Raw genomic sequence first — 25,235 nt, 5'->3', positions numbered from 1 at the left:
CTGGGGCGGGGGCTGGAAACCCTCCCAGCTGGGTTAAATGGCACTTCGGAACACAACCAGAGAGACAGTAGTTAGAAACACACTGCCATGAAAACGAGATGCAACTCCATTTTCATAAAAAGTCATCCATCAAAATACTAGATAAGGAACACTCAGCGACTGATTTTTTCCAACACAGAACATAAGTGCACACAAAGGCAATAAATGTAATCATACTCTTAAGCGACTCTATTTTTGAAGTATCAATAGCCTCATTTTCTGGAGAGATTATTGCATGTGGGAGAGACACAGATGCCTGAAGGTTGGCTCTATGACAAAAGCTAAATTGGGGGGAAACCAAAGGCCAGGGCTTATGTGACTGAAAAGCAGTCCAAGGCCACATATTTCCAAGCAACGCAGTAGTCGTGACCAGCAGCAGCTCTGACATCCGCAGCTCTCGGGAAACAGAGCTCAATGACAAAGTGATGGAAGGGCACTGTGCATCCGTGACTGCAAAGCCGCCTGCCCAGCTGCCCACTGCACCCTCACCCTCGCTGTGACAGGTGACCCGAGCCCCAGCCAGTGTCCCCTGAATACAGCCACACCCACATCCCCACCATGCTGCTGGAGGCGGGAGGGCTACACAGGACAGCCATCCCCTGTGTGCAGTCAGGCTTCCAGCGCTGCCCTTTGACCCCTCTCTCTCTTTCCCAGTGCTGGGGATGCAACCAACGCCTGGATCCCAAGGTAGGTGCTCTACAATGGAGCTGCAGCCCAGCCCCGCCGTGCACGCTCTCCCCAGGCATCCTCCAGTCTAGCTGAGGAAATGCTCCCACATTAGAATATACCTGCCTTAGACCCATCAACACATTCAGCCTGAGCCTGCTCCCCTCTAGGCTGGGCTGCAGCCTGGGAGGCAGCTGGGCCCAAAGCCAGAAAGTCCAAGTGACAGCTCAGTGTGCCCCGCCTCGGCCTCAGCGACCCCTGCTCACTGCTCCCTCCCCTCTGACTGGACCCTTGGCTGTGCAGTGTGCAGACCTGCAGGACACAGTCTCCAGGCCGCACTCCCTCTGCCAGGAGAGGCAGTGAAGGGAGAGGCTTCAGAAGTCTACACAAAGCACTGCTGGTGAAAACAACCTGGTGGCTGAACAAACCCCAGCACGTGCTCACATCTGGGATACAACAAGCAGCTCTACTATGGGCATATATGTACTGACCAGACTACTGTCTCTCTGGTTGTGACACGGCTTATTCCTTCCACTTACAGAACTAGAACAGGCCTTACAGAAGCAAAACAGCACTCAGGAGGCTGAGGCAGGAGGATCACAGCAAGCTCAAGGCCAGCCTGGGCTACGTAGTAAGTCTAAGACCAGACTAAACTGCATAGTGAGACCCTGTCTCCAATAAACAGACAAACAAACCGAAAGACAAACAGACAGACAGCCTGCTATGTCACACAGGCTGCAGCTTCCTCCATTTCATGTTGAAGCTATCTTCTTTTTCCTTTTTTTTCCTTTTGGTGGCACTGTGCATTGAACTCAGGGCCTTAACACTGAGCTCTACCCTTAGTCCTTTTTTATTTTTTATCCTGAAACCAGTTCTTGCTGAGTCATTCTATCGCCTGGGCTGGGCTCCAGCCTGCCATCCTCCTGCCTCAGCCTTCCTGAGTTCTGAGAGCACAGGCCTGCATCCCAAGGCCCAGCTTCAAAGCTCTGTTTATGGCACGAGGAGGTCACACAGACTGGCTGCTCCAGCCTGATGAGGCTTGGGAAGTGAACTCGGTGGTGTTCAAGGACAGCCAATCGCCCGGCAGCACACATTCCTATGGCAGACACATGGGGCCGTAGCCCACTCTTGGCCATACTTCTTCCCCTCTCTCCACAGGGGAAAGGTGCCACTGTCACTCATCGCCTGCCCTCACCTGCAACATCATCCAGACCTCTGCTCCACAGCCCTGCCCCAGTCCTCCGGAACCCAGAGTGTGCCGAGAAGCCCCCGTCAGTGCCCCATCCCTCTGTAGCTCACACTGGGATGTCCACAGCAAGTTCCTGAACCCCTCTCTGCCGTTTTCTTTCCTTTCTTTCTTTCTTTTTTCTTTTGAACAGGGATTGAACTTCGGACCTTGTGCTTGCTAGGCAGGTGCTTATGCCACTGAGCAATCTCCCCAGTCCCTCTGTGCCCAGTTTTCTACTCTGTAAATGGAGGATGGAGATGGCAGGGTGTGCCAGCCACTGGCCCAGTGAGGGTCATGGAGGGCAGCAGACACTAAGTCTAAGCAGAAGAAGGGTGATAAAGCCTCAGTGGCATAGCTGCATGGCCCAAGTGTCGGGACCTGGGACAAACGTCCCCAAATGTTTATTCCCTTAGGAAGAAACGTACACAGGAACTGCCCATGAGAAGGTACCCTACGGTGTAGAAACCAGACAGACAGACAGACAGACATTCATTGAAAGGTATAACACCTTGGCCAGGCAGGGCAGGGCGCTTCCAAGGTTGCCCAGCTTCTCAGACCCTCCTGAGCCCCTCAATGCTGGATGTGCATTTTGCTCACTCCACGGGGGCGTGGCCTCTGCAGCCCCTCACTGAGCCATGCACACACACCTGCCCTCCCAAGGAGACTTCAGGATGCCTTCCCGCCCTGCGGGGGTGGAAATCAGGCACTGGGACCAGTGGGGATATTGTTTGAGCCCACTGAATTTGAGAGGTGCTCTAACGCCTCCCCCAGGTCTGGGAAGTTGGGAGCAAAAAAGGCACTTAGGTCTCTGAGGTTTAAATCACCACTTTGGAAGACAGTCTAAACTCACCATTCAATGCGGCAATCTGAGGACACAACACAAACCCACAAAAAACTGGATGCATAGAGCAGCTTGATCCACAGTCGCCAAATGTGGAAGCAACCAGCTGTCCTGTGGTAGGTGAGTGGAGGAATAAGCTGTGGCGCATCCAAACAACCAGCCCTGGGAAGAAATGAGTGCCTGAGCCACCAAAGACATGGAGGAACCGAGACAGAGAGCTGAGCGCAGGAGGCCACCTGAACAGGCCTCGGACTGACAACTCTCTGATATTCTGGGAAGGACAGAAGTCGCTTGGCACAGTGACACCATCCTGTGTGACATTGTAATGGTCCATACATGTCCGCATACATTTGTCCACACTCCTGTGTGTGTATGTGTGTGTGTGTGTGTGTGTGTATGTCCCGTGAACTACAGGTTCAGTGACTACGTGGTCCACCCTTCGTGATGCAGTGCCACAGAATGGCAAGACAGATGGGGTGGGACTACATGTGACCTGTCTCACTGCTCAACTTTTTCATAAACCTAAAGACAATTTAAAACATAAAGCCTATTTTAGAAAAATATTTTTCAAAATTCTAGAACAAGAGATGACAGACTCAGGGACCGCCTTCCTTCCACAGTCCACCTGCCCATCCCTCACACAGCACTCTAGGATGCGACACATTTCTCTGGAACAGGTCCCTGCACACGGCCACTGCTCAAGAGATACCTGGTGACTCTGCCAGAGAATGAATCAACTTACAGTGTGCCGGATAGACGCATCTGCGTCCTGTAAATGGGAAACCGAGGCACAGCCCACAGTCACAACACTCATGAGTATTCTGACCGCAAGCAAAGCTCAGTGACCCCCACGCCCAAAAGGTACCGTTAGCCCAGGGAATGTCCTCACTCTGAAGCAAGAAGCACAGCTGATCTCCGGGGTCCTGGAGTCCCTGATGGCTGGGAGCATTAAAGCTGGGCCCGCTGGCGTTAAGTGCATTAACTGATGACTGCAGAAGATACATTAGGCTGTTCCTTGTCGCTCAACACTGGCCACCCGGGAAGTGCCCCTTCCAGTCACCAGCCCCCCAGCCAGCCCCCTATGCTCCTATCCCCAGATGAGACCCTCCAACTCACCCCTGAGATAATCCGCAGATGCCAGGAGGGGACAAGTGGAACACCTCCAACAGGCAGATGCCACCCAAGAGACGGTCAGCGGGGCCCATCAGTGGCAGCACTTGGTGAGAGAAGTTTCTGCATGTAGTTATTAATGACTTTATTTATACACCAATATTTAGTACTGCTTGCAATTAAGCAGATCTGCTTGCAAAATATGACTAATTAGAACAGTTGTGCTGGCAGAGTCTCCTGCAAAGAGCCACATCTATCGCTTCAGCAGAAGCTGCCCCTGCCAGAGGCGAAGCAGGTGTCGGATCTCCGGGGGCAGTCTGGGCTCCGCGGGCCTGGAGGATGGTGCCCGGTGGGGCGGTGCAGGAAGGAGGGCACTGGGGCAGGTGGGGAGGGAACACTGCAATCCGCAAACCAGAGGCTTAGTGTGTATGATGCTAGTTAACTACATTTTCTGGCCTGACATTTCCTGCGACATGCTTGGAAGGCAACCTGAAAGGTACGGGGCTGCCTCATTCCTGAGCTGACATTTTGAGGGGAGCCAGAAGAGAGTGCCTAGGCAGTGATGCAGAGACCCGGATCGATCGTCATGAGCTGCTGTGTGACATTTGGCATTAACCACCAATGGGCGTCTGCCCGCGACACCCACACCAGCCTCCACCCAGCGAGGGGAAATGCTTCCTATCTCATTTTTCACTGAATGGTCATTTGTGTCCTAAACAGGTGCCAGCTGCTAAAGACAGTCGCATGTCCCTAAGTAAGAGCTGCGCATGTCCCAGGGTCCATAGCTAAGGCCCTGGGCAGACCCTGCCACCTCTTCCTCCTTGACAGAAAGCACAGGGTTCTATTCTGTGCCAGGCACTAGGCAGGGGCTGAGGTCAGGTACCCAGATGGCCCCAAGACTGCCCTTGACCCTGACTGTACAGTCCCCTGGGTGTAGAAAGAGACCCGGAGAACAGTCCAGCCAGGGAGGTTTCCTGGAGGAGGCAGCTTACACCTGAGTTTAAAGGAAGAGGGGGGCTGGTGAGATGGCTCAGTGGTCTAAAGCACCTACTTAGAACAAGCTAAGCAAAGCACAGGGACCGTGGTTCAATCCCCCAGCACCACATGCCAGCCAGCCCCGCCCCCTGGTGGGCTGAGCTGGCCACACACACACACACACACACACACACACACACACACATAAATAAATAAATAAATATTAAAAAATAAATAAATAAATAAAGGAAGAGGGGACAGGGTTCTTGGGGACAGCAGCACTGCCCCAGATGTCATACCTCTGCCACACCCCAGCCCCAGAGCTCTTCCTTGTCCTCAGGGAACTTGACCCAATACACTGAGCTAAGTCCCCTGCCCTCCACTCCTATCCTGTCACTGTCACCTCAGCTGCAGCACCTGGGGACCTCACTGTTGTCCCCTAGAATCCTGGGACAGAGCCAGGGCAGAGGTGGCTGCAGATGCCAAAGACGCCCGGTCCCCCAGGCACTTACATGGTGGAATCCTCACCCTGAACACGATCCATATGAAATCTGGGCAGCTTGGCTTCTGCAGTTCCTCGTGTGTGATGCCACAATCCTTGTTAGGGGTGACCCAGGTTAGCTATGTCCCAGGCAGGTCACCAGAAGCCAGTGCACAGGTGCTCTGTTCTGGTGCTTTATGGATTTGTGATGGCTGCTCGGTTTTTTCTTTGGGAAATTTCATAAATCAGTGCATTCCATATCCTGAAGAAACCCGCAGCTCCTGGGACAGCATGAAGCTGTTTTTGTACTCTTGCTCAGCCAATGGGATAAGGATCTGCCTGTGGCCATAAAGCCAGGTGGGCCAGACGCAGCTTCCAACGTGTGGGTCACTCGGGGATGAGGCCCTGGATCTGAACTGCTGGGCTCAGTCACATAAGCTGGCACTGACCACAATGGCAGTGCTAGCAACAAGGACAGACGCCAGTCACCACTAATGAACTAAGCGTCAGGGTCTGTGTGCTCAGCACAGTGCAGTCAACAGGCTCTGAAGGCCTCTCATTAGCCTCACATCACAGATGGGGAAAGAGGCACTGGGAGGCTTCATGATGTGCTCATGGACACTGAGTCAACCATGGCCCCAGAAGTCTGGCTCAGAACCCACGCCCTTAGATCACCAGGCCCTGTTTCCAGCCTGGCCACCCTAGGAATGGGAAAGTGTTATCAGGGGTCCCGCCAAGGGAACTGGACTTGCTGAGGAACTGGTGGGTGCTGGGCCCTGATGCTCTCTGAAGCCCTCCAAAGGGTGGGAGTAGGTGGCTCATCCCCCAATCTCACAGCTGAGGAATCAGAGCTCCAAGAGAAGAAAAGACCTGCCGAGGCAGGACAGGACCACCTGGGACTCTGCCCGGCCCCTCCCACTGTGGTCAATACTGAGGGCCCTGGTACACAGACAGAAGTAGGGAGCCCCTTTCCCGTGGCTGGGGAGGAGGAAGCCCCACCGTCACCAGAATTGCCCACAGTTCCCAGGATCAGCTGCCAGCCCCTCCTCCACCCGGGTCCCCTCACACCACCTCTCCAAGAGGCAGAAGGGATAGGGCTGTCCCTGCAGACACAGGGAAGTGGCTGGGTGGGGCCACAGGCCTGGCTGACATTCATTCCAGACATATCCAACAGAGAACCCGTGGGATCCCCAGCTCCCCAGTATGTGTGTGTCAGAGAAGACAGAGCCTGGATCACAGCAGCATCCCATGACCTGCTCTACTCAGCCTGCTAGGCAACAGGGACCCCCAGGAAGACTTCCGGGGGTGGGGGTGGCATTGACCATCAGTCACTGGCTGGCCCAGGGGGAAGAAAGCAGGGCCACAGCTCAGAGGAAGGTGGATACAAACTATGTCCAAGGGAAATGAAGGGAGTGGTCAGTGGACAGGAGCCAAGATGGGAAGCAGGGAATCCAAAGACAGCCTAAAGGATAAGAGAGGCAAGGTGACACCTGCAGCTGGTGACAATGCCACTGTGGGTGTGGGCACAGGGAGCACAAAGCCCCCCCACTGTGGTGACCAGCAGCTGTACCCTGGAAGTCTCACCAGAGTCCTGGGGTGACATGCAGAAGATGCCACTCAATGGATGTCCCCCATGAAGAGACAGCCCAAGTGTCCAGGTGTCCATCCCAAGGTGGGAGTGGAGTGTAGGGCTCCCCCCGCATCCCAGGTTCTGATCAGCAAATGGCCTGGGCATCAATTGGGCTCCCTGAGTGAGAGAAACAGTAGGAGGGGCTCCTAGAGAGGGTCGGCCCAGGGTCACCTGCAATGTTCTGAGTCCAGACCATTGTCTCTCATGGCCCCAAAGAAGAGATGCCCCCCCCCAAGACAGTCTGGATGAAGGGATCCCGCCTGTGGAAAACCACAAACAGCAGTGTATGTTGCTGGTGGTGTATGCCTGCTGCCCCAGCACTCTGGGAGGCTGAGGCAGGAGAAGTACATGTTCAAGCCCAGACTGGGCCACTTGGCACAAACTGTCTCAAAATAAAAAGGGTTATATAGCTCAGTAGGAAGGCCTGGGCTCAGTCCCCCATGTGGACAGAACAGGCAGAGTACACTGAGCAAGGGCATGCAGGGACAAGGACACTGGTACAGCAGGAGAGAAAGTCGCAGTGTCGAGGTGGAGATGGTGGACAGACGCAGGATAAATGGACAGAGCCAGAGAGGCCTTGGCCAGCACGATGATAAATGCCAGCTCTGGCAGTGTGAGCAGCTCAACCCTCCACACTGGGGGTCAGGGCAGGGAGGAAGTGGTCCGGCCATCAGTCACTCTGGGTGGCAGGAGTGGGGGATGCCTGCAGACTGCAGCTAGGAGCACATGCCAGCAAAGCTGCTGCCACCAGCACGGAGTGGCCAAGGCCCCCCAAGCCCCGGGAACAACTAGTGGGGACTGCATCACTGTCAGCCCCAAGCCAGGGCCAAGCACAGTGAAGCAAGGGGCCACCAGGCTCAGGGACAGACGCAGCTGGATGAAAGGCTGCGTTGTCAGGTTTGTCACCAGTGCTATCAGGAACTGGGGCTCGCAGGACCAGCCAGAAAGCAGAAGAATGCCTGGCCACAGATGCGCTGTGACGATAGGCCTGAGGGCCTACTGTGTGCCACCAGTGGTCACCCGACCAACAAGACTCTGTCCTCAGCACATGTGCTCAGAAACAGCTAATAAGCAAACACAACACGTCCCTACGTGGTGAGCAACATGTGCAGAAGGGAAGGAAGCCCTGCAGGGGCTGCATGGTGGGATGGGGGACAGCTGGGGACTGAAACATTCATGGGGCAGAGACCCCTGGAAGGGAGAGAGGAAGGGGATAGAAGTACAGGGAAGAGAAGAGATCCAAATGTAAAATTATGGAAATGGAGAAAGCTGGGAACGTGACACTGACACTGATTTCATTCTATTTTTGCATCTATTTGAAAATCAATTTTCTTAATAAAAAGTCATAATTTTTTAAAAAGGAAAAAGGGGTGAGCCACTTTTTCTCTGCATAAGAGCAACATAGGAGCTGGGCATGGTAGCATATGCCTAGAGTCCAGCTTTCAGGAGGCTGAAGCAGGAAGATCAACAAGAGTTTGAGACCAGTCTGGGCTACATAGTGAGTTCAAGGCCAGACTGGGCTACGTAGCAAAATTTTGTCTCAAAAAATAAACAAAAGAAGAGCCACACAGACAAGCCAAGGAGCTACCCTAGAGCCACCCTAAGCTCTTACCCCACCCACCATTCCTCTGCCTCAGTTTCCTCATCTGTAAGACTCAGCTAGCACCACCTACCTTGGTACATTCAGCTTATGTATCTAGAAGAACCTAGGCATTGTGGCGCACACCTATAGTCCCAGCACTTGGAAGGCAAAGGCAGGGAACCATCATGACTTCAAGGACAGTCTGGGTAATTTCATGAGACCCTCTCTCAAAAAGCAAAAAATAAATAAAGTGCTTGGCAATGCCCCGCCACAGCAGACACACTCTGGGGACACCCAGATTTGCACATCCACATACACACAGTACCACTGACACCAGCCAAGAGGTGGGAGCCCCACGAGTTCCTGGATAGATGCAGAGATAAGCATGCATGGGCATCCACAATGGAAGAAGAGCAGTGAGTTAAAAAGGAAGGAGAGCCCGAGATGTGCCACACGGGAAGGTTGAGGACCTCATGCCGAGTGGAAAGAGCCAGCCCCAAAGATTGACATTCATGGCTCCCCTTGCACAGGAAAGAAGGGGTGCAGGCTGCAGGGAGGACAGTGGGGAGCTGGTATTTGAGAGAAAGAAGCAACATGAAGGTATTAGCGCCAATCGTGTTGTATGGGTTTAGTACAACTTTTTGTTGTTGTTACTGAAGGTTGAACCCAAGGGTACACTGTTTGTCAGCCCTTTTTCTAACTTCTTATTTTGAGACAGGATCTCACTAAGTCACCAAGGCGCCCATGCTGGGTCTGAACTTACAGTCCTCTTGCCTCAGCCTCCTCGAGAGCTGGCACAAGAGATGCACACCAGCACCACCACGTGCAGCTCCCATGAGTTTTAAAAGGAAAATACACAGCCCTCCTTTTGGAAACCAAGTTTCTGGCATAGCACAGGTGCTCAGTTACTGCCAGAGCTGCACCCTGCCCCAAAGAGAGGGAGAATCCAGTCTCCAGAGCTGAAGGTGTGGATGAGGTCTGTCTCCTGCATCCGAGTCCCTGTCTCTACACTGGCAGCCTGGGAGGCCGCCGTGCAGAAGCCAGCGCCACACCAGCTTTGCACAAGATCATCAAGATCAAAGATTTGCTGGAGTGGATATAAATAGCCCCACAGCTCCTGGCCTCTGAGCCGCTCTGGGGATCAGTGACCCTACCAAGTCCGGTCGGAAATTTGCCTTCCTTGAAACAGGCAGGGGCTCTACAGAGCAGAGCTTTGTCCTCCTCCGTTCTCCCAGCCCCGAGTCCAAGCTCCGTGCCCGTCACCTGGCTGCCTGGCACCATCCCTCTGTGAGAATTCAGACTGGTTTCCAAATCTCAGCAGCAGCAGTAGCAGCAGCCACAGGCCTGGCCCTATGCATGGGAAGCGTAAGGCCTCCCTCGGGGCCACAGTAGGGAGACAGAGGCAGCAGGAGGCTGCAGACTGCTGTCCCCACCTCAGTCTCACCCTGACCCCTACAAGGCCCCTCACCCATCTCAAGAACCCCTCAGGAGCCACTGCCCCCTCCAAGCTGGCACCATGGGGACCACCAGGGGCCTGTCCCTACCCCAGCGTCACCCTGCGGAAAGGCTGGCACTTGGGAGTTACTCGGTGAGGGCTTGTCAGGTGAGTGAATACATGAATAAATTAATGATGCCAGCAGCTCAGTACAGAAAGGAACAGGAGAGGGAGGGCAGACGTGCAGTTTCATGCACCTCTCAGCCACCAACTCTGTGGAACAGCACCCACTGTGTCCTTCTGTGTTGTCTCTTTCCTCTGTCTGCCCTTCTGTGTCTCTATCTTGCCCCCATCTCCCTTTGTGGGCATCTCTGCTTTTCCCTCCATCTTGGACTCTAGGGTCTCCCTGATGGCATCCCCTCCATCTAAGAACCAAAAACAAGGTGTGCTCCTTGTGTGCCAGCTGTGCCCCCCACAGAAACGCTAGCTTCACCCCATGCTCCAGAGGACAAACATCTGGGTCTGCTCAGGACAGAGCCCGCCCCACAGCCAGCCCTGCATGCACACACCCTCCCTTCAGCAATGTTGCTGGGCTCAAAGCACACTTGGCACACTGGGCATGGGAGGTGCCAGCGTTCAATCCCAAGCCACCATCATGCCATCATGTGGAATGACAGCCTGGGCCCAGGCCTTCCTCTGAAGTCCTGCAGCTGGGAAATATGCGAGGACCAAGCATGGGTCTCACTACACCAAACATGACCTGTTCCCGCCAAGCAGCCAAGCTCGACCTGGCTAGCTGGGGGAGCCTGAAGCTCCAAGGTCATTCTTGATAAACCAGGGGGTTCCAGGTGCTCACAGATCCAGCACAGGGCAGCAGCCAAGGGGAGGGATGTTTCTGCAATTGGAGTCTATCAAAGTCAAGCAAAGGAGGATTCTGGGAGCAAACTGTTAACTCAAGCAGACACTGTGGCCTCAAGAAGTCAGAAGCCACGTCCCACCAGGGAGCACAGCTACATCCCACATGTGGGCATCCCAAGTGCCCAGAGGACAGCACAGAGGGGAGACCTGAGACTGCCGGGCCTCCCTGTCCCTCCTCATGCCCCTCTCTGCTCCCCCTTCCAGCTCGAAGCTCCCTCACAAAGGAGAGACCCACTGGGCTGTGTGTGCCCACAGCATAGAGTGGCCACGAGGCCGTGTCCCAGCCCCTCCACCCACATCCATCTACACACAGGCACCTCCACAGGGGCAACTGGGTTGGACCTTGCCTGGTTGGCCTCTTTGCACCCCCAACTCAAATACTGAGATCCCAACCTCCCAGGCATGGGTTAGAATGGGGGAGGGGCATGAGGCTAGAGCCATCTCTGCTAGAATGAAGGCCCACAAGCCCCTGCCCTGCATCTGGTGAGGACAGCAAGCTGGGGCCAAACCTGTGGGTGCCTTGCCCTTGGCCTGCCTGAGCCCCAGACCTGGCAGCAACAGTGTCTGAAGCCCTGGGACTCTGTCACTGCAGCCAGCCGACAGGGACCAAGACAGACCCAAAGAGCCAGTTCAATAGTGGGATCAAAGAAACAGCTCTGCAAAAAGAAACAGTGCACACAGGAAGACAGGCTGTTGTCCCAAAGGAATAACAACACATACACACACATGCACACACACACACACACACACACACACACACACGTGCACACACATGCCTCCAGCCAGGAAGGCTCATTTTTGGCATCTAGAAGTCGGTAATGGACCAGCCCTGCCTATCTCAAGCCAGCCCTATGTCCTGAGCCAGCGTGGTTTACAAACACAAAGGCTGCTGGTCACTCACTCAGCCCTGATTCTCCTCTCTTGGCATGGAGCTTCCAGGTTTTGGGGGGACATGAAAAAAGGAGCTCACTGAGTCCCATCAGATCTGGCTGTCTCAAGGAATCATGGCCCCACACACCCACTGTGGCTGTCTCAAGGAATCATGGCCCCACACACCCACTGTGGAAACCCCAGTCTTGCCCACACAACTACCATGGGTACATGTGAAATACGTCCCAGGGTGTCACTTCAATATAAGCAGGGCACACAGACTAGGTCTACAGCTGGCCCTGTCACTTACCAACTGCATGGCCCCAGGCAAGAGGCTTTGCCTCTTTTGCCTCAGTTTTCTCATCTGTAAAACAGGGTAAAAGGGATCCACTAGCATGAAGCAGGTGCTCAGTAAATGCTCACTCCAGTCTAGCTCCCAGCAGACACTGCCATGCCAGGAAGGCAGATGCCCTGGACAGGGGCAAAAGGGTGGACATTCAGCTGTGGCCAAGGCTATTGGTCATTGTGTGTGTGTGTGTGTGTGTGTGTGTGTGTGTGTGTGTGTGTGTGTTGCTGGGGATGGAACCCAAGGTTCACGCTTGCTACAAAAACGCTCGAATTCTGAGCTGCACCCTAGTCTTTTGGATAAGGCTCCCCCAATCGGAAGCAAGTTTCAGCACAGAGCTCACAGCAAGTGATCTTATGCATCTATGCATCATGCACTGATGTGACCGACGGTGCCGTATGTCTCATCACTGTGCCCAGCAGCACAATGAGAAAGGGGACAATTCCATGACATGCGGAAGAGGCACCTGGGTCTCAAGGAATCATGGCCCCACACACCCACTATGGAAACCCCAGTCTTGCCCACACAACTATCATGGGTACATGTGAAATACGTCCCAGGATGTCACTTCAATATAAGCAGGCACAAGGGTTAGGGCCCCAGAAGGGCAGTGGATGTTTGCTGCCCACCAGAGAGGGGAGAGGCAGGCATCCTAGATGAATGCCTGTGAGACCAAACAGGAGGCTTTGGGGAACCTAGACTGCCAGAATAAATATAACATATCCTTATTTCAAAATCAGCAAAGGGCCAGGATGTGAACCCATCCTCCAAGGTGTATTCAAAATGCAGGGATCCAAGTGTGGGAAGGGCCTTCTAGGCAGAAAGAATGGTGTGGGGTGGTGACAGTGTGGGCAGCAAAGGACAAATCAACCAACAAGCACTGGGTGCTCCCAACCAGGATGAGCTTGTGAGCAAGAGAAGGCACACACACACAAAGCTCCCTTTTCTGTTGCCATAACCAAGGGACTGAGACCTGCAATTTTCGCAGAATGGAGCCTCATGTGACTTCCCATGCTGGTGGCTGGGAAGTCTGAGGGCACAGGGCTGGTGGCACGGCGAAGAGCACCACGCAGAGACATACAGTGAACCTGCTACTAGCTCAGGTCTTACAAAGCCGCTGATGACACCGTGGGGCTACCCTCCTTTCATCCCAATCACCAGTCAAAAACTCCACCTCCAAATACCCTCAACATGGGAATCTGGGGATTAATTTCCAAGGCACATTGGACTTGCAGGGATGCACTGAAAGCCCAGCACTGGCAAAGGTGACTTGGAAAGAGACAGGAGGAGGACATATGGGGCAGGAAGAAGATACACACCTGCCTGCTCACCGTACATGGGCAAGAGCTCTCTCCAGGGCACTCCACTAACAGAGACATCCTGGGCAGGACAGGAATGATCAGTATTCCTATCCCCGAGCAGGACCAGCCAGGAGCAACGCTGCTCATGACGTCCTCAGTGCCAGGGAAAGACTCAAGAACACACACGCAGGGCTCCAGTGACGGTGGCTGTCAATGTCGCATCCATGACGATGACATTCCCCAGACTCCCCTTCTCTTCCTGGGATGTTTTGGCTGCTTCACCATATGGCAAGTTAAAAATACAGCTTGGAGTGTGGGGGATGCAGACAAAAATGGCTAGAGTTCTGGAGTGGCTGGGGGGGACCAAGCTGCCCCAGTTCCCCACCCAGGGGCCCAGGCCTAGTCCTAGGCCTGGGAAACATCATTACCCCATGGGTGCCAGCCCTTGAGGCTATACTACCTCCCACAGTGGCCACCCTGGGTTCACTCTAGGGTGGCCACCAAGGCCCATATGATAAAGGTATGGCCCTAGCCCCAGTGCTTTGGGGAGCTTTTACCAGTGAAGCACCCAGAGGTGTTTAGGTCACAAGAGTGTGCATGAGGGGACAGAGGGGCCTGCTCTCCCCATCTCTCTCAGCCCCTGGTTGCCATAAGGTGAGGAGCATTGCTCCACTATGCCCTCCTGCCACAATGGGCTATGCCACCACAGAGCCCAAAGCAATGTTGGACTGATACTCATGAGTCAAAATAAACCTTTCCTCCTTTCTTTACACTGATGCTCTCGAGTACTTTGTCACAGTCACAGAGGCCTGACTAACACAGTGGCCTTCCATGGACAGTTCCTCACAATAGAGATGGAACAGGCTGCTGGGTTCCAGGCAGAAAGAGCTGAGAACTGGGCCCTGCCTTAGACACCACAGGGTGGGACCTCTTAGGCCTTGGAAGAGTTGTTGATTACACATCTCTGCAAACCAGACATGGGAGCTTAAAGATTTCTGCACATCTTTGTTCCTCCTTACCAAGGGAGAGGAGCCCAATTCCTCATCCCTGACCCTGGGCTGACCTTGTCATCTGCCCAGCCAGCAAGATGTGGGACCCTCAAGGGCAAACCACAAGAAACCTCTCATCTCCCATCTGGCCCTTTCAAAATGCTCAACAGGAGACTCCAGGCCACCATGGAAGAAGCCTGACTCCCAGACCCATCACGCTGGCAGACTTCACAGGACCACTCCAGTCAGCAGGTCCAGCTAAGTCAGCCTGCCATCTACCCCGACAGGGCCAGGCCCATGGGTGAAAGTAAATCTGCACCCTCCAGGCCTGCTGAGTGCCAGGGAACAAGTTCCCCTGACAACACAGGGAACAGAAGAACCACCCAGCCAAGCCCTGGCCAAACTTTGACATACAAGATCTTGACATATAGTAAAGTGGTGATTTGACTATGAATTTTAAATTACTATACAGCAAAAATAACTAGAAAATTGAGCCTGATAAGTGACTGATTCATTCATTCAATATGTATTCTTTAAAACAAGGCCCTTGATAGAAACAGCAGAGAAAATCATTTTTCAAGCATTTTAAGATGTTTATTAGTTCATATTTGCAGTACATAATGATTAAATCCCTCATAAGGAACTGGTACATACACAGAACACATCTCAACTCTTTTTACATCCCCCCCACCAAGAGAATCAGTTTGTTTCCTTGGTCCCATGGCACAAGGTTCATTAAGTTCTAAAAAGTCCCTTATGAACTAAAACAATCAAAAAATTAAAATGTTACCTTAGAAATTACTTACTGAACACAAAAGAATGACATAAGGGAGGAATATTGGAAAAGCAACCTGAGACACACAAAGAATAAACAACAAAACCCTACAGGTAACCCCCGTCTTAGCAATGATGACACTGATACAAATGTAAGCGGGTTAATCACTCAAACCAAAAGGCAGTGGCTAGAAGAATGAGAGATTCCCTTGAGATTCACAGAAAACACAAATAGGCTTAAAATAAAAGGATAAAGAAAGATATCCCATGCAAACAGTGGCTATACTGATATCAAACAAGACTCTAAAGAAAATACTATGACTGACTAAAGAAGGACATTCTACAATGCCAAAAAGATCAATCCATCAAGGCGCAGCCATATTAAACACATATACAGCAAAACAACAAAGTCTGAACGATGTGAAGCAAACACTAACAGAAATCAAAGAAGAAGCAGGATTTCAAGAACGCTAGTTGGGAACATCTGTACCACCCTTTCAAAAATGAGCAGAACAACTCACCAGGAAATCACCAAGAAAACAGAACTGAAATCAACTGGCCCTGTTAAACATACACAGAGCACTCCAGCCTGCAGCAGAATGCGTTCCTCTCCCGTAAACATGAAGGTGCTCCAAGACAACATTATCTTAGACCTCGATTAGCCTCAATAAGCTTTTCTTAATTACTACATGCTTACAGTACACGACGATTCCAGTCCTGTGTGGAGCTGGCGCGTGCACGACACACAGCTCAGTCCCGTTTCCTCCCCTCCCTCCATCTTCGATCCACTTCCTACCTGGGAAAATTCTCTCTCCCTGCTCCCTGTCATCTAGCTTTTACTGACACCTTGGGTCTCTCGTGAAAGAGAACCCATATGTGTGTCTGATTTATTTTTCTGAGCATTATGGTCTCAAGGTGCATCCATTTTCCTACAAATGTCTCAAGGGCAGCCTTCTCTTTATGGCAGAATAGTACTCCACAGTGTGTAAATGCCACATTTTTTTTGTCCATTCATTTGGGATGGACATGTAGGCTGATTCCCAGAGTCAGCTGTTTGAGATTGTGCTGCTATAAACATGGGTGTGCCCAGGTCACTGTAATATCATTTATTTAACTCTTTGAGCCTCACTAAGTTTGGAAGAACTGAAATCACACAACCTGAGTACTCCACATGCAGAAAACTGAAGTTAGAAGGGTCTCCTAAAACTGTTCCAATGTCCATGCTGACGGGTATAAGCATGTCGAATCCTTGATCCAACCTCTACCTTTCCCACCCAGCCCCTCCTCTCTGTACCCATTTCCCCATCAGCACAATGGGATAATAATGGTACCTACCTCACAGGTATAGCAATTATTACTCAAACAGTCATCCGACATTGTTCCTTATCATGGACTATGGGTGGTAAGAACCATCCCATACCTTTACCCCCAAGTAGGACGACATGTATTCATACAACAGCTCAGACATTGAAAATATCACTGCTCCCATATTTAACTTGGGCCTGGCTACAGCCCAGCAGAAGCATCTGTGAATGCAGAGGAGGTGGTGTGGTGAAGCCCTGGCACAGGCATCTGTGGCGTCCTGAGCCCAGCGCCAGCTCACAGGAGGTCCCAGAAGGCTGGCTGGGGAGGGAAGGGAGGGGGGGCCACCTGGAGACTGGAGATTTTAACCTGACAGAGCCTCCCAGAGGTCAGATGGATGGGCAGATGCTGGGCTATAGAGGGCAACGGACTCTGTAGATGCCCCTGCTTTTTTTTTATGGGCAGCCCTCCACTCAGTCTTAAGAACTGAAGTCTCTCCAGCTTAAAAATATGCAAAGGGGCTGCAGTTGAGGGCTCACGGATGGAGGTGGCACATGTCACAGAGGCTGGATTTAAAATCAGCCATGATAAATGTACAGAACACAAAGTGGATAACAGGTTAATAGATGCCGCCCAATGCCCACAACATCGAAATTTAAACCCAAGGACTTTTCTCTAAATTCTAATTTATTCTCAGTCTACAAAGAATGAGCAGCAGTAATACAGGTTAGCAGGAGGCACCAGGCACAATACCAAAGTCCTGCAATCCCAGCCCTCTGGGAGGCTGAGGGAGGATTACAAGGATGCACCCAGCTTGGACAACTCAGCAGCAGAGTGAGACCCAGTCTCAAAAATCTTTTAAAAAATGGAGAAAGGACTGGGGACATAGGTCAGAGTGAGAGCTCTAGGTTCAATCCACAGTATAGGAATGACAGGAGAGAGAGAGAGAGAGAGAGAAAGAGAGAGAGAGAGAGAGAGAGAGAGAGAGAGAGAGTAGGAGGGAGGGAGGGAGGGAGGGAGGGAGGGAGGGAAAAATGGAGGGAGGGAAAAAGCCAAGCAAGCCTGGGTACTCTTTGCATCTGTGTACAGTAAGAATTGACCTTTACAGGTAAATGACACTTTATAACTCTGTTTTACAAAGGAGCAAACTAAGGTACAGAGAGGTTGGCCCACCAGCCAGAGGATACACAGCTAGGCTGTGGTATAAGGAACTAGGCTACAGGGCCCAAGGATGTCACCCTCCATGACTCACTCACTGTTCCCAGATCCTCTGCAGAGAGGACACCAAAGTCCCATCTGGATCCCTTCCTTCTTGGCTAAGCTGCAACCTCCCCTTCCCATCTGGGCTGGAGATGGGAGATAGTGGAAACCACATTCCACTGTCCAACACCCATGTGCTCCTGCCTGCCTCTAGGCTCCCAGAATTCCCCACGCCCGGTGCAGTCTACTGCCATAGCCACCGTCTCTCTGGTCCCCACTTGCCCTGGGCAGAGGTTCTGTCCATACCCAAGTTCACTCACCCCTTCCTCCACTCTACACCTGCCAAGACTCCTGTCCCCTGAGATTATCACTGGGGTCCCTCATGACTCTCCATGGCCCTGCTCGCTCTGCCCCATCCTCACCTGACCCCAGGGTTCCATACCCATGACCCCACCTGTCCCCAGGCAACCTCAGGCTGCTTACAGACTGCACAGGCCCTCCACAAGCCTCACCCTGTAAGGGTCCTGGGCACTGTCTCTCAAGACTGAAGGGCAGAGCACAGAGCTGTCCCTGAGCAGCAGATCTCACTCAGCACTGTGGACCCATGGTGCCCAATACCGGACACATAGGCCGCAGAGGACTGAGAAGGCCCAGCCCTGAGGTCCCACACAGCTCAGAGGAAGCCCTGCCTGCTGCCCTTCTCAAGCCTTGCTCCCTATGGCCAGACAGGTGACCCCTCCGATGCTCTTGGCAGGTGACAATGCTGGAGTTTGTTCTGGCTCCTCGTTCTGTGTGAGTGGCCCAGATCACATCTCCCAGAGCGGTCACACCACACCAGGAGCTGCTCTAAGGCAGCTTTGGGACGGGTGATCACAGGAGCTGGGGTAGGGGGGATAAGGAACTTCACATAGACCTGGGTGCAAATCCCACTTCCGTCACCAGGTGGCTGTAGTGTAGACAAATCACTCAACCTCTCTTAGCCTGAGTTTTCCTGTCTGCAAAATGGAAAGACAAAACTTACACTTGTCACAGCAGGAACAGGCATGCTATAGAGTCCACCCCCAACCACACGTCACTCAGAAGAAGCTCAGCTGCTGCTGCAGCTTTATTGGAATTAAAACAGTCTAAGATTAGGGGCCAAACTAGACTTTCTGTCCCGCTCCTCTGTGTATTCTGTCTCAAGGAGAGAAAGCCAAGCATTTCAAAACCAAGGTGTGGTGTAGGGAGAAGGACTCACTCTTATCACATCTCTCAGCTCCTTCACATCTGAAATCTGGGTTCTAAAGGAGGTGACTGCCGTGGGCTGTTCTGGGCCTGGATTCCTCCTGGCTTAGCTGTCCCCATTCTCAGACCTGCCACACCTGCAAAGAGAACCTTTCACCCTCACACTCAATATGCACAAATGCATGTCAGGGGCTATCCCATCCACCTCGGTCCTCAAGTCCTGGCTCCAATGTCCCATCTCCTGGGAAGCCTTGCTGATGTCCTTGCAGGACCATCTGCTTCCTGTGCTGGGGCTGCGTGGCCCCAGACCTTTTCCCACCCTCCCTGCCATGTTCTAGGTACGGGTTTCTGTCAGAGCTGCCTAACCCAGGACAAGCACTCTGCCTGCATAAGCCAGCATGGGGTGAAGAGAGAAGGTGGCGATTACGTGTCGGCTGCGCTGAGCCTGCACTCCGGGACACAGGAGGCGCTCCACAAATGAGCATTCCTCATCCACATGATTCTAAGCACCCTCAAGAGCAGCGCTGCACGCAATAAAGCAAATATTGCAGAACCTGCATTGTAGAACCTGGTGGGAGGATGGGGGAAAAGGCTTCTGTTTTGTTCAATTCTTTCAACTTTTCTTCTTATTTAAAAACACTGGGGTAAAAAGGATCCTTCACAGCCTTCAAAGTACCCTAGCTGTCCCTCCTGGGAGTTCCACTGTGGCAAATACCACAGGCGATTCCTAACTCTGAGCTTCCTGCCTTCTTATCTGTCACTGGGAGAGACAGTGACTCAGACAGGCTGAGCTCACTTGTGAAGCTACTGTAAATGGTGGAGGCAGGGGCTGCACCCTGTAAGCCCACTGCTAGGAGAGGGATAACTGCCCAGGGACCGGTCATAGGGAGGGTGGAGGGTCCCCACAACAAGGCCAGGGCAGTTGGAGGGGGTGGGGATCAAAGTCAAGGCCACAGCTCTCTACTAATGGAAACAGAAGCTCTCAGTATCTGTTGGCATGGGTCAGGTGGACCCTTCCACCTCTAAACTAGCAGCCCCATGGAGGAGCAGGGTTGAAACCTCAAAGGCCTTCCTGTCTGGGGCTCCTATTCACGTGCTCTGTGAAGCCTGGTCACATGAGGGGCAATTGCACATGTCTCCCAGGGTGGTTGGGGGCTTGCAGATAGGGGACCCACTGACCTCTGTAGGCCTCATGGCTTCCTGTCCTATAGTTTCTGCTCATTTCAGTGAAGTCAATTCACTTTCCCAGACCTGGCTCTTGCTGAACGCCTGGCTTGTCTGTTTCTCCTGTGGCTCAGTGGCAATTACACGGATGACGCCCTGACAAGCCCAGAACGGTACACTTCCCAAGTTAGGCAAGCACTGCTCTTTCATTAAAAAAAGGAAACAGCAGCACCAAATCCCCTGATCAGCTGTCAAAACAATGTCAGAGAGGAAACGGCTGGCCGGACAAACAGCCACCTGCTGTCCAAAAAAAAAATGCTGATACTCCCAAACACAACTCCAGGCTTCTCTGACATGAGTATCTGCTCAGCTTCCCTGTGCCCCCCACAGGAAAGCTTGAGGGCTTCGATCTCTGGAAGGCCCCGTGGCCCCAATCCAGGGCAAACCTGCATTTCACATGTGGCGCCACTTGCTCTTCGGAGCCACAGAGAGATAAAAACACGTTCCCTGATTTATTTTCCAGGTTGTAAAATAATAATTTGCTTAGCTTGTCAGACGGCTGGGAGAGAGCGTCAGAGAAACACTCCCTCCTCATTCTGCGGACTCTACCATCTGCTAGAAAACAAGAAGGGCTCACTCTGCTCCCTTCCCGCTGAATACAGTCTGTCCAAGCAGGACCAGGATCCCAAAGCAGGGTGCAGCGTGTTCTTGACACAGGCCCATCCTCCCCAGCACTGGATACAGACGTTATCTTGGCTGGGAGAACAAGAATAGTATTTCATTTCTCAGCGCCACTCACAGATCACAGAAAAGCCCTCCTGGCCTCTCCCCAGCCCCTGACCTTCGTAGGGGGGCAGAAAATGGCACCCAGGGCCCCTAGTTTCTCAGTCCACTTTGAGGATCAGTGTCCATCTCAGAGGTTCCATGCCAGGACCCCCGTAGGTAGGTTGCTCTGTGTCACCAGCTGGCTGTGAGCTTGGATAATCCACTTTTGTCCTGCCACCCCCTCTCCTGCGGCCAGCCTGAGCAGGCCTCTGAATTGAGGTGCCATTGTCATGGCTAATGTCACCACAAACCCCGGAAGAATGCTTGTTTGGAAAGTCAACAGAGACTGAATGCCACTGGAAACCTCCCCCAGAGTGAGTCACCAGCTCCTAGCTCCGGAGTGATGTGTGATGTGACAGCCCTTCACTGGCTGCAAGGCACAAGAAAGTGAAGGAGGCTGCGCTTCTGGGCCCCTCCCTGGTCACTGGAGGCCAATGTTTACTTCTGCAGAGAGACTTCAGAGGATCAAAGGCTAGAAGGGATCATCTCCTTCTATCCTTGGCCTCCAAGCTGACACCTCACGTGATGCCAGATCCTGCTGTGCTGATGTGATGCCATGAGGCAGAGGAAAGCCTTGCATGCTGGGCTTCCTTCAGCACAGGGGTGGCTGACTATCACACATTGAAGGGGCAGGCAGGCACCAGTGGGGAAAATGGGGAGCCAGGCTGCCTGAGTCCAAATCCTGGCTCCACCACTACCCGGAGGACAGAGCTTCAGCAAGGTGCATCACCTCACCAATCCTCAGTTTCCACATCTGTACAGCGGGAATAGAGACTGTAACATAAGAGTAACGAGACCGTGACAAGTTAGCAAATCCAAGGACTTGGAGTCATGTGGGCACATGGGATCCTTTTCTCTGCTTGGTTCTCCATAATCATCAATAAGATTGGTATTGGTGGAAGTTCCCTGGGACTTTTAAGGAAAGACACAGTGATTTCCATCAGACTTTCCCTTCCAGGCTTCAATCATCCAATAGATACCACTGTTAGGTGCCCCGGCCTCTAGGATGTAGCTGGCTTTTGATGTGGAGGTCACAGGAAATCAACAACAATGACAAGAAAAATAAATAGCCTCAAGTCAGCCAGGTGTGATGACACACACTTGTAATTCCAGCACTCATGAGGCTGAGGTAAGAGGGTTTGAAGCCAGCCTAGGCTACAGAATGAGTTCAAGGCCAGCCTGTACTACAAGAAAGAAATCTGTATCCAAAAAGAAAAAAACCTAATGCCAAGTCAACAAAGGCATAGTTGGTCACTATATTTCTTTCCTATGCAAGAGGGGTGTCTTTAAAAAAGTTTAAAGTTCTCTGGGCTTGGGAGCTTCTTTCCCTGGACTGCCTGGGTGAGGTAATACCAAGCTAACCGTGGTCTCAGAATAAAGCTGCTCTATGAGCCCTCAGTTGTATCTGTCTGTCCTACAGGGAACCTCTGCCTCTTCTGTCTACACCACAGGCAGGGTCTGGAGGCTGAGAAAGAACAGGTCATCCAGGCTGAATTCAGCCACACAGGCTACCTGGGCCCTGCTGGGAGCCCTGGGAGTGGACAGCAGCTGTTCTGGGAGTGGGCTCACCAGCATAGGGGACACAGAGCCCCTACAGAGTGCTGTGGCCCTGCACCTTTGGCAGAAGCTGGCCCTTAGTCACAGCAAGCAACCTCAATCCCTTCCCCACAGCCCACGTTCCCCACTCCATGCCCCCTGCACCAGGCCCTGAAAGTCTAACCTCCTGCCTGGGCTCCACTGGGCCAGAAGAAGTAAGGGACAGACAAGGCTAAGTCTGACATGCTCAAAGCACCTCCTGTGTGTCCATGTCCTCTATGCCCATTAACTTCAGAAAAAGTACAGGAGGTGGCTAGGATCATCCCAAGCCAAGCCTGGAAGTCATGTGACATACCGTGGCGGGTGCAGAGTGGGCCTCAGACCAAGTACATCTCCTCGCTCCTTCCTCTATGCAGGACTATTTATCTTGTGCCTCTCTCTGCTGTTCTTCCTCCCTCTCCCTAGACCCACAGCTGATCATTCTGCATAAAATAGTTACTTAACAGAAGCTCCCGAAAGTCCTGGCAGACCCTTGCTCATTAGGTACCCACCAGTTTGCTCTGGATGAGCAGCAGGCACACCCAATCTAGACTCTCGAAAGCAGCCCCAAGTGCCCCAGCACTAAGTTCACAAGCAGGCAAGTCCAAGGCTGACCTCTGTGCAAGTCTCTGGAAGGGCTGGGACACAAATCAGACACAAAGGGGCTCACACACTCCACCGCCAAGGGCACCCTGGCTCCTGCTTCTGTGTTGGTTCTTCAGTGTGGTCCATGAGCCAGCAGCACGAGATGTCCCTGGAACTGTTACCCATGAAGATGCTCTGGTCTGCCCCAGACCTCCTGGTTCTGAATCCCTCATTAGGCGAAGATGTCCAGATTCCAGGCGTGCACATTCAAGTGTGGAAGTTGCCTCAGGCTGTGGTACAAGCACTGTGCTGCCACCCTGCTGTGCTCAAAAGTGATACTATGCCTTTCTTAAAGGTGACACCGGCCTTGGCTGCATCTCAAAGAGAGAGAAGCCAAATGGACGTGAAGCTGGGGGGGCTTCTGAGACAAACTCAGCATTCACATCCCTCTGCCCGGCTCCCTCTGCCCCCAGCTCCAAGGCCACTAACCAGGTGGATACTGGGGACTCCCTGTGGAAGGGAAGATGTGCACCCTCATGGAATTCTCCTGTCCCCACACTCTGCTTGGTCAAGGGTGACTTTGAAGAGAAAAAAGGAAACCATCCCCTGGAAGGGTGCTATGAAGCATCTGTCACCAACGCGTGTCACTGTTTCCTATAAAATCAAGGATGTGGATCCTTCCCAGGGGTACCAGTCACTCTCTTTGAACAGCCTGGCTGGTCTTCCCATCGATGGGTAGGTAAAGAGTCAGAACCTGCAGGCAGCTCCAAGTGACCCGCAACCTCCATGGAAGGGAATATGTGGCGTCCCACAACTAGGGAGGGTAGAGGGGGCAGTAGGGCTCCCTTGCTCAGCCACAACAATCAGGAGCCACCCACATGCCTCCTCACCTCCAGATAAACACAAAGCAGGAAACTGTCACCCCAGTGCCATACAAGAGCCACTAAACTTGCTCCATTGTGAGCCCACCCTCTCAAGTCTCCTCCGAAGAGCCACAGACCTAGGGGCACTGTCCAAAGCCAATGAGCCAAGCTGGTGGGAGGCAGGCTGCATCGGGACCACAGCCTGGTGCAGCTCACCTGGGTGCCAGGAACAGGGCTCTCCAACACCTGGACTCCCACTCTGGGAAACCAGAGGACCTACCCCCATTTCAGAGTCAAGGTTAACTCCTTCCCCTGCGTCCATTCCCCAAATCCTGTACTTAATCTAGCAGCACCCTATCCCCACCTCCACCTCCACCCTGTGCTTTTCTAGTCGGACTAAAGTAAAACCACAGTGTATCCCCAAAGGCCCCAAGGCAGAGGTCCCTGGGGTACACAGTGGACACAGCACACAGAGGAGCCCCATCCAGCACACCTCACCACCACCACCCCAACAGACTTAGGCACCTGGGGCCTAGACGGACACTCTCCACCCCACAGGGAGGGGCTGAACGCAGGTTTGGGCACCATCACCCAAGAGGTAAGCCCAGCCCATGGGCTCCTGGCAGGGCCGCAGGGCCAGGGCCAAGGGAAAGTCCCTCCCTGTCCTGGTCCCCCGTTTAATCCTTAGTCTAAAATAGCCCAATAGCCCGGGTAATCCTGGAGCGAGGCGGGCGGAGAATTAACCCGGGCTGCTCAGCCAGACGCAAGAGGCAGTGGCATCCAGGGGGAGGAGCGCCAAGTGTCCCGGACTGGTCCCAGCACAGGTTCCTTGCGGGGGAAGGCGATCGCTGGCAACCCAAACCCACTAGAGTGAGGACCTGAGCCCGCTGCGCCCCCTCCCCAACAGACCCGGCGGCACTCAAGTCAAGCGTCCTCGCCCCGCCGCCAGAGCCCCTGTGTGTCCGCGGACTGCGGCCCCTGGCCTGCCGCGACCCGCGATTGCCGAGCTCAAGTCCCGCGCCGTCCGGGCGCCCGCGCGGAGCCCGCGGGTGGAAACGTCGCGCCCCGGGAGCCGGCCGCGCCCAGGGTGGGGTCCAAGTCCGGACCGCCACTCCACGAGGGATCCCCGGGTACGCCCCAGGCCTCCGAGCGGATGGGGACACTCCCGCCGCGCGCCCTCTCCGCCCAGCAGAGGGGCGCGGAGCCCCCCAAGAAGTTCGCGCGCCCCCGTCACGCGCGACCCCAGGTCCCGCTTACTTGTCGCGGCGGCTGCCGAGCTCCGGGACGGCGCCAAGCGGCTGCGGGCCGGGCC

General features: G+C 53.4%; 1 protein-coding gene across 1 annotated transcript in view; it reads right to left on the bottom strand.

Annotated features, from left to right (window-relative positions):
- Iqsec1 (IQ motif and Sec7 domain 1) overlaps positions 1–25,229 on the bottom strand; it is a 296,085-nt gene extending 270,856 nt beyond the window's left edge. The window contains exon 1 of the mRNA XM_023708325.1: positions 25,181–25,229. The gene's annotated coding sequence lies outside the window, so the exon portion shown is untranslated. The remainder of the gene's footprint in view (positions 1–25,180) is intronic.
- Between the last annotated feature and the right edge of the window lie 6 nt (positions 25,230–25,235).

The sequence above is a fragment of the Octodon degus genome, unplaced genomic scaffold, assembly GCF_000260255.1.
Source record: "Octodon degus isolate 3935 unplaced genomic scaffold, OctDeg1.0 scaffold00350, whole genome shotgun sequence".
NCBI classification, from domain to species: domain Eukaryota; kingdom Metazoa; phylum Chordata; class Mammalia; order Rodentia; family Octodontidae; genus Octodon; species Octodon degus.
Note: the sequence above shows the minus strand (reverse complement) of the source record. Positions and strands in the feature narration are given on the sequence as shown.